This window comes from Phlebotomus argentipes, unplaced genomic scaffold (genome assembly GCF_947086385.1).
Source record: "Phlebotomus argentipes unplaced genomic scaffold, Phlebotomus argentipes genome assembly contig_15, whole genome shotgun sequence".
Lineage (NCBI taxonomy): Eukaryota > Metazoa > Arthropoda > Insecta > Diptera > Psychodidae > Phlebotomus > Phlebotomus argentipes.
In genome coordinates, this window is record NW_026776181.1 from 10375501 (window position 1) to 10390134 (window position 14634).

A 14634-nucleotide genomic window follows, 5' to 3' on the forward strand; every position below is an offset into this window, starting at 1 on the left:
GCTTTCGATTCTGAGCCACTAATTAGATTGCGTAGAGAATTGAGCCAATTATGTGGGGTCGTCTCCAGACTTGTGGCATAAAATGCAGCCACGACGGGACCCTCGGCGCATAAATCTCCTTTGTGTGAGATTTTCATAAAGTTGCCCCACTCTCTGGGCTGGAATTATAATTGGACACCAAATAATGACGATGATGATGTGGGGGAGAGAGCCTCCATAATGTGGAGTAGGGAGAAAAAATTGGCATTCAATGGAATTTTATTGTAAAATTTCGCCAATATGCCTCTTTATGGGTGCTGATGAAATCAAAAGCGGCTCATTAGAAGCACCAAACAGTCTCCAGCGGCATTTTCTTGCTGTTTTCCCATTCCCTTCTGCTCTTCTTTCTTCACTTTTCTTGTAGCCACCAGTTGGGCATGCACAAGCAGAGGCAATTGGAGTGACACTCTTTGGCTCTTACATTTAGTTGGAGTTTTAGTGCACATTCCACCTGCACTACAATCGCCTACACCTGTGGCATATTGTGCTCCATCGACCGAAATCGCTCCTCCGGACCATTCTCTGGGGACGTTGGAGGAGATGACACGAGAGTCAGAGACACACATGGGAGTGAAGAACGAGAGAATCTGGGAAGACGAGTGTCTCATTAGTGCTTGTGTGTATTTTGATGGTGAAACCTGCGTCGTCTCATTCGCCTTGGAATTGTCTCGCTAGAGGAAGGCTTCAATTAGAGAAATTATTAATTAAAATGGTATTTATTCGCGGAATGAGATACCCAAAGGGAGGTTGCTGCTGTTACACATTTCATCCCTTTCAACTTATGCTCCGCAGCGCAATTTTTTCCCCATAGCTCACAAGTGGAGGGGAGCACACAATTTTGGTCGTCGAAGGCTAATTAGCCGCATTTAATTAAGGAATTTTAATTAAGAATATAATTCACAAGTTATAATAAGCCTTTTGTCAATGTATTTAACTTTTTTCTCTCCTACTTGTCTCTCCACTCATCACGGCTTCGCGTATCATGTGCTCGAGGCACTGCAGTTTTACATTTTATTCATACTCTTCATGCTCATTGTGAATTGCAGTTGCATGGACAGTGCGAAGGGGTGAACAAGTTGCTCTATAAATTCGCGCATTTTCTCTGCACTAAATTCCCTTTTGCTAGGCATAACAACTGGTTGATCTCTCCACCCACAACTTGACGCCATTGTCCTTCGCATGCTCTCCTTCTTTTGGGGAAAGGAATATTTGCATCTCCGTGTCTCCTTCAGTCATATTACAACCCCTTCGCGAGTCGTGCGAGAGCGAGAGGAGCAATATTTGTCGTCAGTGCAGAGTTGGCGCCATTTCAGTTAGATTATTATACGGAGGTATTCATTAGAGCTCACTAATTACTCCTTGCTTTAATGAATAAGCTCTAATGAACCACTTTCCGTTAATTAAAAGTGGAGCAGCAGCGCACAGTAGCGGCATTGGTGGTTCGCGCGCGCTGCTGCGTCTTTGCTGTCGAGGGGATGATTTTCAAACCACCCCCCATCGGCCGTGAAGGGGCCACAGTTGTGCTTGTGAGGGCTGAATTCCACCCTGACCCATACTCAAGCTTCCACAGGCCTCATCTTGCCTCCTCCCGCATTTATTCGGCGAGTGCGGACGAACCTAGGCAAGGCCTTTCAGTTGCGTTCCATTTGAGAAAGCGAGTGAAATTGCTGCTCCTTAACAATAGGGGAGAGAGGGGCCATTTGAAATAGTTATCAGACTTCTTCTCTATCCCTAACATGCCTGACTTTTCGATTCTTGGAGTTATAATATTGCAATTTTTTGAGAGCGTAGAGTTTCTATCTCGGGAATGCGACGCCTCGGCTGTTGATATGATATGACAATCGAGGCGTCGGTGGGTGGAATTCCAACCCCGTAGGATGGCTCCATTGTGATGCCTCTCATCAACTTAAGCACCCCAGAATGCTGCATTCCGCCCAAGGAAGAGAACCGAAGGAGAAAAAACAATGCCACTATGAGGGAAAGATAACAAATCTGTTAATGTTGTCTGAGCCGCAGAGAGAGAGAAAGAGTGGATAAATTTGTGAATTAACTCCTCCACTCCCTCTTGATGGAATTATTCATCATTTTAGCGGAATATCTGGAAGGGTGGCGCAAAAAAGTTGGCGCGCAGTGAAAGTCAAATGGGCGGAAAAGGCTTGGTTAATGCTCACCGTGCGGATGATTTATCTAATTAATTTGAATCGAAATAGCCCAAAACAGGAGTTCCACTCGCATTAGTAATTGCTACTTGTGTAACTGTATGAAGTGCGCCTTGCTCTCCGCACTAATTAATTAATCAGAAAGTGTATGTGTCTATTTCGCTTATATACTCAGGTCTGAATTCTTATATCACATCGAGTCTCTGGCTGGAATTCATGTACAAATTAATTGGATTTGATAGATTTCCTCCCGATGTTTGCCTCTGTCTCATGCAGAGTGGCGAATTTGGCTGTGTGCGATGAAAAAGGGATGCCGAAGGTTAAGGATGAGAAATCACGAAATCAATTTGTCTCTCCTCCGCCACATATTCGCATGAATGGAAGTTCAAATGTCCCCCCATTGCGTCCTTTCTCTGAATCATCCAATTGGTAACCCCCAAAAGGAATGAAAGTTAATGCCATATATTTTATTGCCACACTGTGTCATATCGCTCCTTGCAGTCATATTGAAAGTTGAGGGGCGTGAAAGTCCTTCATGTGTTGTCATGCTTACAAAATTCTTATGTTGGTGCCACTAGCAATTATCATGTTGCGCTGAGTCACTGCTTCGGAGCACCTACATATAAATCGAAACGGTTTGATCACGTGCAGGTGCCTTTATTTGTAACGCACCAATCAGTGCAAAATGCATCATTTCTCCTCGCTTAATTGGAAAATGGTCTCATGTGTGCAGTACAAAAGCCCCTCGGTGAAATTGATATTAACACAGGAAAGGATTTCTTGCAATCAGGTGCAGATGGGAGGTGAATTAATTAGTTTCCTCGCACCCTCCGGGCCACGAGGATTACCGAATGGCTTGAGTGAAAAGAATTAGCGCGGTTTTCTGTGCGGGGGATTGAGAGTTTATTAAATGTGAATCTGGCCAATTTCGGTGTGTCTCATTGATACTGAGCAATGACGAAGAATGAGCCTCATCTCGTCGTTCTTGTGCTCCCTATTTCGTCTGCTAATTCAATGTTGGCGGCATGGCTGTGGAGTGTGGGTTCAGCCCCAGTTCGCCCGTCCCACTCTCGCCGCCGCCCAGCATCCTTCTCGCCATCTCTCTCCGGTCCTCTGTGGCGACTCTAATACTGGCACAGCTATATATCGATGCTATTCTCGTGGAGTCCAATTAAAGTTGAAGATAATTGGCCGCAAATTCGAACATCGTGCCATCAACCCGAGAGAGAATTATCGTTGTTTATCTCGTTATCCGCATCTATAACTCAGCATTATCTATACAACGTATTGATTATGTGCGGCACACAAGTTTGATGTAATTTTATATCATACCGCTGATTAATTAAATTAGTTGCTCTCCTATGCATTCTGCACTGCGCTCAACTTGTCTTCCCTCGGCGCCTCCTCCAGCCCACAAACCTGATGACAACATCATTACGAGCGGCCCAAATGAAACTCGTTCAGGAACTTTTGCTCCCACGTAATAAAGTGATAAATTTTGAGATATAATTTACGAATAAAAGCATCTCATTAATCTAATCTTTGGATCAGAATAATCAACACAGAAATTGTTGTTTTCACACAGTGTTCTTCTGCTATTCTAAAATGCATAAAAATCTATTATTTTATATCTCTTAGCATCTTAAACATTGTCACGAAGTGAGTCCAATGAAATTCTCTCCACTGTTTCCTTACAGTGGCACCAGCTTTCGGGCTTAGATCTTCCACTGCTTGCTTCAGAGCACGATGAGAGCGTTATTGTTCAATGACTTGATTCAATTGGATCTGGCTGCTGATTTTCGACGGCCACTCTCACCCCACGGACGCCCCGTCTGCCGCCAAAACCCCAAACCCCGGCGAGTACACGACAAACCAATTCAATTATTTCGGTGCAGCGGGATTTGCAATGACGAGTCGCCGACGACAGCTTCTGGGATGGTGGGTGTGTGTGTGTGTGTGTGTGTGTTTGAGTGTGCGGTTGAATTGGGTGTTAAGGGTGGTCCCAACCTCCCCACGGAAGTTCTCGTCAAACTGACACACTATCGCAAATTGAATTTTCGCACAAGCAAAGGATTTTTGTAAATCACTGAGTCTGCAAGACAATCATAAGAAACTCGTGAGATTTTTGCAAAAGTGAGAAATTTAATTTAGGCTCTCGTGGGAGGGAAAAATTCAAAGAGCCCATGCGGAGAATGTTGGTTGATGAGGAACCACCCTCTTTGTGTTAGGCAACAACTGATTGGAATATTTTAAATAGTGTCGTGAAACTGAAGAAAAGGGGAAATATTTTCGTGTTAGACTTTGAAGAAATATACCTTTCGTCAAATTCTTAAGCTCTTGATTGTGAAAGTTACAGTGAAAAGTCTCGGTGACGACAAAGCCTTTGACTTTATCTTGCGTTGCCGCCTTCTTTGAAGGGGGAGGAAGAAAGCAACTGTGTGTCACAATCCCATTTAACAAATTTGCAGAATTTCCGCACATAAACAGACAGAGAAATTGTTAGCATAATACATTGCTGATGTGAAGCCCGTGTGCCCAGTTTTGGGGAAGGGTTGAGTGAAATATGCGTGACATATGCGATTTGCAAGGAACTCGAAAAAGGCGGACCTCCACCCAGTCATTTGATGCCATTGAATTGAAAATGCAGCAAAATCTGCCACGCTTTTCCCGCCAAATCGCCCACCCCAAACTCACGTTTGCAGATTTTTCAAACCGCAACGCCAAAAGACGAAATGGATTTTCACCAGTGTGACGCTTTGCCTTTATTTATTCATTTCGCCATTTAGCAGCTGAATCCGGCGAGGGAGAACAATTCCTCACTTGGCTGGGCGGAGGTTTGAGTTTATGCCTGATGGTTAGTGGCACAACATGAACCCAATTTCACTGCTCGCTTCTCAAAACAGCGCCAAACTTCCTGGGAGAGCGAAGATTAAAGGCAGACATTTACGTTTGATTTGCTAAGATAATTTTCAATTTTACCCCGAATTTCCACCACTCACTCCTTTGCAATCTACCCTGCCTCACCTCGCAATCAAAATCACGAGGAGAAAATTAATTGGGAGCAATCTCACTAATTGTTGAGACTTCCCACCGTTTTAACGGATCATCAAATCATCGCTTAAGATGCGGATTGGAGATGGCTTAAAATGGGTCGCTCATTCTCACTGACAATTGGGCACACAATAGAGTAAATATAGCATAAATGGGAAAACAACTGCGAAATGTAATTCAACAAAATTGTGGCTTTTAATTTCTCTCTCGTCCTTTCTACTCTCATTTTCCGACAGCCAAATTATACACACAAGCCACCGACTATAGGTTGCGAATCACCCTGGAACGTAAAAATATTTAGAGATAGCATTAATTGCACTGAAAATGGCACGGAGGCCGTTTTTAATTAGATCAAATGCTGTAAAATTAATACAAATAGACCATATATAATTAAGAGGATTAAGATTCTATTTTGTTTGGATCCGTGCGGTGTAGAAAATAAAGAATCTACAAAGAAAATTCTTGCGATCTCCGATTTTGTTTAAAAATATATACTTAAAGGATCATTATGCATGTTCAATGTTCAAATTGGATGTTGCTGTAGTATAAGAAGAATCTCATTTGCGAGTTTCTATGCACAGAAAATGAACTGATACGAGAATATTATGCAACTCCTCGAAATCGTTCTGTCCATCTGAACGCTGGGGTAAAAGTGTCTGGATGACGTAGGAAATCGTACATTTCTCGACTTCATCCTTTCCGCGTGTCGTGTCGCAAAAAAAGGATGCACGCCAAATGTGTGATTCAATTGCGGGCGGTGGGTGGCAATCCGGCCACGGAGTGATCGTGTTCGAGCGAGATGGCAAAAAGGCCAGGCTAACTAAAAACAAACGACCGTCAATTCATTTACGTAAAAGGTACACACCAGAGTATATTCATTAGTGCTAATTGGGCGGAATAAACAGATTCCGTGCTTAAATGAATTCAACCATTTTGGCTCAATTAAAATTGGTTGATTCAGTAAATATTTCCTCCTTGCATTGCCATGAAATCATATAGAGAATTTTCCAATTGTACATTATGAAAATGATTGTGGTCAGAAGTCAGTTGGAATTTTTGAATTTTCTAACTATATATAGAATCGGAAGTTTTGCAAAAAGGTAACTTTACCTTGTCCGCATGAGAGTTCAAAAATTTCTCCAATCGATAAATCTGCTGGAGAGGCGAAAAGTTCACCCCCGCCTCAGCATCTCATGGAAAATCACCCGCAGAATCACCTTAAAATCCATTTTGCACAAATTAATACGGTGCTGGCCTTTGTGTTCTCTGTTGAACTTGTTCAAACAATATAATGAAATGCCAGCTATCCTTAATTATCCCAATCAATAGAGCACGGGCGGTGGACGGGCGGGGGAGGTAAATCAAACTCAGCATTAGAAACTTGCATAATTATACAATACTTGATGATGGGTTTGCCCAAGAGTGGAGATCCAGGAGAGGGTCGCCCAGGGAAAGTTGAATGCCTCAGCCACCCACTTTTCAAATACAGCCCCGGTACGAGTAAAGCAAATCGTCTGTCCGTAATTATGAGCGAATGGTGGGTTAGGGAATTTGTGTAATATTCCACATCAGACTTGTTGTTGCTAATTGAATTTAACCCCTTTTCATATTGCCGCCACCTCCAATGGGGGCCCTTTTGTAGATTGTGTGGGTATTTTGGCGTCACAAGAGGCACCTTGACTAATGGTGAAAAAATGCCCCTGTGAGACGGAAAAGAAACTCATCTGTTTGACTAAACACTCTTCAAAGCTCGGGTGTCCAATTAATGTAATTTTCATCTTATCTCTCCATTTTAGCAATTATTGTACAGAGAGAATGGATTTATTCAGGAGAGCGCAATGAAGAACTCTCGAGGAGAGTTTCTCCTTTGAGGGGCTTTTCAATTGTGAATGAGTCGTTGAAAATTCATTAATTTCGTGCTGCATTGAATATTAATTGACGTTGAAAATGGGGTTGAAAAATTGATTTGGCAAAAAAAGTCAGCCTGATGAATGTCTCGAATTAAATATCGCGCGCGATATTGAGCCGAAGAACAAGTGGACAGAAAATTCCAATATCAATTCATTGAATTTTGGGCCCCAGTGTGAAAACAATTGTTCCCACACTTCCTAGAAACCTTCCCCCAACTCCCGGACCGCGCTGAATAATGGAGTGAACAATTTCCAGCCAGTGAAATAAATTTTCCTCCTTATAAATAAAATACCAAATATTCACTCATTTGTCTCCGTGATATTAATTCATCAACTCATTCTCTGCTGGCCTAATGAAAAGTCAACATCATCCCGATTGAATTTCCTCTCTCGCTAGAGGATCAGACCCGGGTAATTCATTCCATTTCGACATGGTATCCCTCACTTAATTAATTTTTCTTCCCATCCACTCCTTCTGCTCAATTTAACCACCCCGTTTCTATAAATTTTCCAGTTAGCTTTTCGTAAAACGATGCCCTATAAAGTAAAGTGCATAATGGAACTCACTATTCCTGTTGTAAATCAGACTTGGATAAGATATAACTGTAATACTGTTAGTAAACACCGACTTATTGGCAATGATTTCTTATTAAATTTAAAACAAGTTAATAAGACGGTTTACTTTAATACCGAAGTCTGCGGGTTTACTTGGTTATCAAGACGTTACATTGAAGGACTTTACTTACCAGTTCTACGATGGTTAACCTCAGGAGTAAATCATTTCTTGAAGACGAACCTTGATTCAAGTATTGACTGAAAATTTTAATCAATATTTCTTTTTAAAAGTTTTATTGTTACTAAATATTTTATTAAATAATGCCGCAGTATATATAAGCGGGTCAAACGGATGACAAGAAGTACTATACCAAGACAAGTATCAAGGGTATTATTTAAATCAGTTCCAGTCAAGATGGCGAAGAACATCAAGTGTTATTCTGAGTTTCCCGAGTTGGAGAAATTTTTCAAACTACTTTTAAACGTGCATAATTTCACTATTTTGCCCCAAATCGGACAATTTGGCAAATTTATTTTACCCACATATCAAGTCTATTTTCTGATAACTTTAATCGCATCTACAATATATTTTGAAAAATCTATCATCGAGTGGTGTATGACAGTGATAGGATTAATGGGAGTTGTGCAAATATTCACAAAATCTTTAACTGTTATAATGAATGACGACAGAATTAATCAATTGTTTTTGTGGATAAAGAACTTACATCGAGTTCATGAGATTGACACAATTACAACATCTTCGGAAAGACAATTGCGAAAAACCCTGGGCATTATTAGAATTTTTATTAAGTATGCATTAAAATGTATCTGAGCATTATAATTTCTTATACATTTTTTTTACCTTTCCAGGCTTGCTTTTCCATTTCTGTTTATGGCAACGATTGCTGTAGTGTTCTTCTTGAATCGAAACAACTTTATAATTTTTGCCATTCCTGGACTGCTTCCAAAACAGGACAAATGTCTGATCTTTCATCACATCAATCAGGCTCTTACTTTGCCACCTTCTGTGATCGTCCTTATGATATCAGATTCTATTCTTATCAGCATTGCGCTATATTTTATTGCAACATTGAACATATTTTATGATATGATTTCATGCCTTGACGATTCGAGCCTCAAAAATAGGGATCAATTTTTGAAAATTTGTTACTCTTTCCATACTGAACTCATAACAATGTTTAAAATATTCAGTGATGTTTTTTATTGCACATTGACTGTTCAGGCCGGATCGAGTCTTTGTTTCCTTATATTGGTGTTTTATCTAATTCAAATTCCAGATTCTTTTGTTCTTATTCCTCTTGCTCTTGCAGTGTTTTCTCAATTTGTAGCACTTTGCATATTTGGACAAATGATTTTCTCGAAATCCGAAAAAATCTTCGTCGATCTTTACTTAACAAAATGGTACGAATTCAGTTTGGATGACCAGAGATTCATTCTTATGATGATGAGAGCGTCTAAAAATCCAGTTGCATTTAAAGCAGCCGATATTTATGAAATAAATTTAGAAATGCTTATACAAGGAGTTAAATTGGGATTTTCTTTCTGTACTATTATTTATTCACTCACTTGAATAAATATTTGTGTAAAAAAAGGCAAACATAAGAATTTTTTTAATCTAAGAAGAACACACATTGGAATAAAGAATGATTGTGTAGAATAAAAATGGAAATGTTTGGATATTTTATTGGACTTGGAGGTCTTAGCTTTAAAAGTAAAAAGTGTATTATAATTTTCATCAGATTTCATCTTTCATCTGTCTCTTGCTCCTGAACTCAAAAACGTTGCAATGCAATATCCAAAAATTCCCATTATCTCCTTTTACCCTTTTGGCCACCCTCCTCTGCCCCTCGCGCACACATCCGGCCCTTAATTGCAATTCCACGGGGCGTCTAGTGTCGTCGCAGGAGACTTGGCTGAGTCCAAGTCCACATCAAAGCCCGCTTGAGGGTGACGCTAGCAAAATATACAATACAAAAGAGGCAAATGATGCGAAGGGGTGAGAACACCTGAATTTAATTAAAAATATACACACAACCCAGAGAATTTTCCCGGACATGGGCCTCTGTGTGACACGAAAATGGGTGTTTCGGACGCGTGGAGAATGCCATCAGGCACTCATACACCAATTTTGCCCTTTCGCAGCCTCTTCCGAAAAATTGCCAAGCCACCCCACCCTCCGAGAGTGGAGCGAAATATTAACGGATCCGGGGCCTTTAATGAGGGTGGCTCAGCACGAGGGCGAGGAAAACTAGGCACGAAAAATTAATTTTTAATTGGACAAAATTAATTTTGGACAATGCGAATGAATTTCCCGACTCTGGAAAAGAGTGTTTTGCCAAATTACTTTAGAAGCGTATACATTTCACGCGTTTCTAAGTGGAAATGAGTGTCGACACTCCATGCACGCCCTGGCGTCGAGTGGCTCAATTTACAATTCAAAATTTTCAAATTACCTGACACACTGTTATTGTTTGGCCGCTTTCCGCAAGTACTAATTGAAAAAAGGACGTCTGTGCACTCTCAGGGCGGGATAATTTGGCGAGAGAATAGAAACATCAGTGGGTGAAATCATCCCGTAAATGAGATTGCTACCACTCTGGTCACTAGGTTGAGGGGGTCAAAGAAGGAGAACGGATAAAAAGTGCTGTAATGGAGAAAAACTGCCCTGAAATCGCTTCACCGATTAAATGGAGTGGTTCAAAACTTGCCCATTTCGTGGTTGTATGAATTCTTACTGTGTTGCTACACTATGTATATGGGGTAAAAGCTCTTCCACTTCAATTTGTTGAAGTTTCCTCACCCCACCCACAGCCACCCACCATCAATTTCATTTGGATGAAACTTGCAGTGCTAGTCAGAACTTTCCTATATGGACACATTTTCTCTCAATCTCTCTTTCTCTCACATCTCAGATGAGAGTGAGATTTTTCTCAAAGTATAGCTCAATTGGAAGCTTCTAAATTTTGGGAAAAATTTAAAGTCTATGTCTAGCCTGAATTTGAACACTTTTGTATAATATATAAATAAATAATATAAAGTCAGTGCAAGAAATTGCTCTGAACTTGTCCGCACTGTTCGTGGAAAAACATATCATTATAATTCAAATCGGGTATCTTAGATTTCAATCACTAAATAGTGTCTAGGTGTATGTAAATTTTCTGCGTATCATCATATTTTTGCTTACATTTTTCATATTTCCAAGAACAATAAAGATATTTTTTATTCGTGTACAGGAGAAGAATTAGAAGTCAATTCAAGTACACAGAAATTATGTGTAGTGTGAAATGCTTGTAAGAAAAATACCCCCTTCCAAAAGAACCACTTTAGCGTCATGTAACGTCACTCATGTTGCTTATTTTTCTCCGTGTAATACGTAAAATTGAAAGAAAATCCCATTACTGAACCTGATTAATGAAATCACAATTTGGGGATAATCTTTCCAATCTCTCTCCCAGTGAAAGTGCTCGATAGCGGCTAAGTAGAAAACTCTGTGTTCCACCCCCTCCCTCCGCAGCCCAGTCGAGTGGGTGTTAAAGTGTCATACTTCCTGCACCGCCGACCACCCCTTGGCGCAGCTCCTCCGAAAGGCAGACACACTCTGAGAGTAACTCTTGGTGTTTTTGTATGTGAAAACCATTAACAGGAGCACATTCTATAGACACCCTCCCCGGTGAAAGCTCTCAAGCTCTTCCAGTGTGATTCGAGCTCCCCTCGTCCGCCACCCACGCACCCATACAGATTTATAATGCATGACGTATGTACATTAGTTCAATTTGACGAGAGTATGTGAAAATGCTCCTATACATTAGTGTAATTGGACATTAGTTGAAATGAAAATTCTCTGCCCCTATTAGGAAAATGCTTTCGGGGCGGCCCCGGAGGATGAGGGGCTGGTTGGGGTGCTGGCGAATGCGAGAAAGGGCGGAAGAGCCCCACTCAGGAAATTCACATTGACACACTCACATGGCGCAGAGAGGTGTGGGAAAATGTAGGTGAAACGCACGGACTTTCCCATCTGTAAATCTGCGGTGATTCTTGGGAATCAATGTCTTGTGATTTCCTTGCAGTGGCGCGGCCTTTCATCGCAGTCTCTGAGACACTTTCCGGGTCTCCTCTTTCGCCCAATTTTCGCCACCCACTGGCGAGTCGTCTGCTCCCATAGAAAAGCCCTCGAGGGGCTGGAAATGTTGGTACTGCAGAACAGCAGCGCACGGCATTGTTGGAACGAGGAAAGACTAATTATTTTCTCTTAATTAGATTCGAGGCCATAGAGGCGGCCTCAATGGACGCTGGGGAAACAAAAGGAGAATAAACTAAACGAGTTTTATTAATTGGCTCTTGTTGGCCAGCGTGCACTTTTTCCAACCCTCGGCCGACAATTGAAAATCGCCCCAACCGCGCGGGGTTGGGCGAAGAGAGGTGTTTGGCGTCTAGAGCATAAGTGTGCGCCCGAATCCACCACCTCCAGGTGGTTGGAGCGATGTTGCACAAATGTAACAACATTTACCACATTTTCATCGTTTTACGACTGCAGCCGGCATCTGAGGAAACCTGCAACATCTTCACTCAGGCATTGTAAGACGACACACCAACGACAACATCTCACGCCATGCTCGAGCATGTTTTCCACTTTCTTATGGTGTGTGTTGCATGTGGAAAAAGCGGCAACCCTTCGCCCAAGACAACAAGAATCCGATGACAATGGCCAAGGACTGAAACATCATGAGAAACATGCAACGAGATGCCAGCAATTCATTCTACTCTATTGAGACGAGGCACAATAAATTTCACCCCAAACCCCAGAGCTCACATGAAATGCTGCTCCCACTCAGTTGTCACGGGGCTGAAAGTGCATCTAAAGTATTCATTGGAAGATGAGAGGGATCATGTCAAGGGTGGGGCATAAGAAGGAAGTTCTAGCAAAGCCCTTGAGCCCTCGGGCTAGTAAGTGGAATTAATCATTGATTGCGGCGCACAAAATTTGACGACAAAAAGAGCAAACATGATTTCCCTAAAACAATTTTCACGACACCCGGAAACATTTAATATATTCTTTTGTATTGGATCTTGAGATTGGCACTTAATCAAAATATTGAATTTAGGTTTAAAAATTTGCCACAGATCGCGCAACTAGTCAGTTGATCATAGAGAAGACACTAAGAGGTGGATTGCATATCGTTTCCGCATGCCAGAATGTTCCGGAGATGAAATTCAGGGGTATCAATTCCTCACCCTTGTGACCTAGGGAGTCACTTACGGAAATTGTGTCCAAGTGATTCCGGTAATTTAATGGAGGGAATTATTTTCCATTAATTTTTCATTCGACCCTAAGCTTCGGCATTGCCTTGAAAATTCAAATGAACGCCACTGGAAATTCCTGACACGTCTCAAACATTACAAATTTGCTGTGGGGGAGACGATTTCTCATTGATTTTTTTTTTCCTTTTCCGCCCACTTGCCTCAATTCATGGGCAACAGACAGAGATTATGCCACTTGAACACTCAATAAAAATTCACTAAAGTGAAAATCATTTAATTTCTGCGACCACCAATTGCTGTACTTCTCCTGTCCTGTTCGCGATGGCGTCGAAGGTGAGTTGGTGATTCTTGGGTGGGAGTTTCAGGGCGGGGAAACATGTGAAAATGATTAATTCCACTCGCCGGGGGTTGGAAAATGCGAGATGGCCGAGAAACACACCAAGTTTTAACGGATTGACAGTTTTCCGGGGGTAATTAATTATTCATTTCGTTTATTATTTCCTTTTCAGTTAATGAGATTTTTTCATGCAATCACCACCCCAAGGCTCTCTCTCTTCTATTTTGTGTTGGGATTGGCCCCAGTGATTGGATAAGACGATAAAAATAATTTAGATTTGATTTTCTGTTTGTTTCATGAATTTTTCATTCCACATCGTGGAAAATTTTCCACCAGACTCTATTACGTTAATGAGTTTGTCGGCCGTTGGCGTGTGGGTGGGGTGAAAAATTGGATGAATCTTTGAGAGCTTCTCTGGCAGGAGCTTTCAATAAATGCCATATCAATTGGCTGAGGATGTGCTTGAGAAGCAGAACTGTGTGGGCTCAGAGCCATTGGATTGACTACTGAAAAGTTCAACCTCTAAGAGTGAAGGAGGCTTTAGTAATGGACCATAGAGGAGAGCTGAGCTACTCTGGACGCTGTTTTCAATGAATATTTGCAATCGTTCAGATCCAGGCGATAGTTAAAAAGCAGAACACTCAATCTTGCTCATAAAACCACTTATTTTTATACCGCTTTTAAGTCTATTTCTTCACTTATTCGAGGATGGAACTCTATAACTTCTACTTGATCTTGAAATGGAAATTTTCTTGATCCTTATTTCCAAAAAGTGATCATCTAAAAAGTAAGTCCAAAAACTCCAGTTTGACTCTTGCTATCTAACAGAAAAACTCTTAGAGAAAGCTATGACTAAAGACTGCAACACTGCAGCAAAAAATCAATGCAATTCAATTAGAAGTTTCATCATCCAGAGCCTCAACGAAGCTTTTCCTGCCTGTGAGAGCGAACAAAAAGCTCTGCCCGCTATTTTCCATTCCACCTGAACGTCCACACACGCTGTAATTTGAATTTGTCGTCTGGTTGAAAAGTGACAAAAAGTAATTTAGCAGAAAATTGAAGTGGCACTCGGCCGTCATTCATCCGTCCAGTAGGACGTTCAGCGTTGGCGAGGTGATTTCGGGCGTCTCTCGTTGCACTTTTTCTTCCCTCGCCGGGCCTAATATTTAGAATGGCCACCCAACCACCCACTCGGTGGCTTTTTTCGCCGATTAACTCATCCCTCCATGGCCGCTCGAGATTTCGGAGGCGCGCGCTGAATGGTTGCGCCGAAATTCACTCCACTTCGGTCGGACTTTTATTT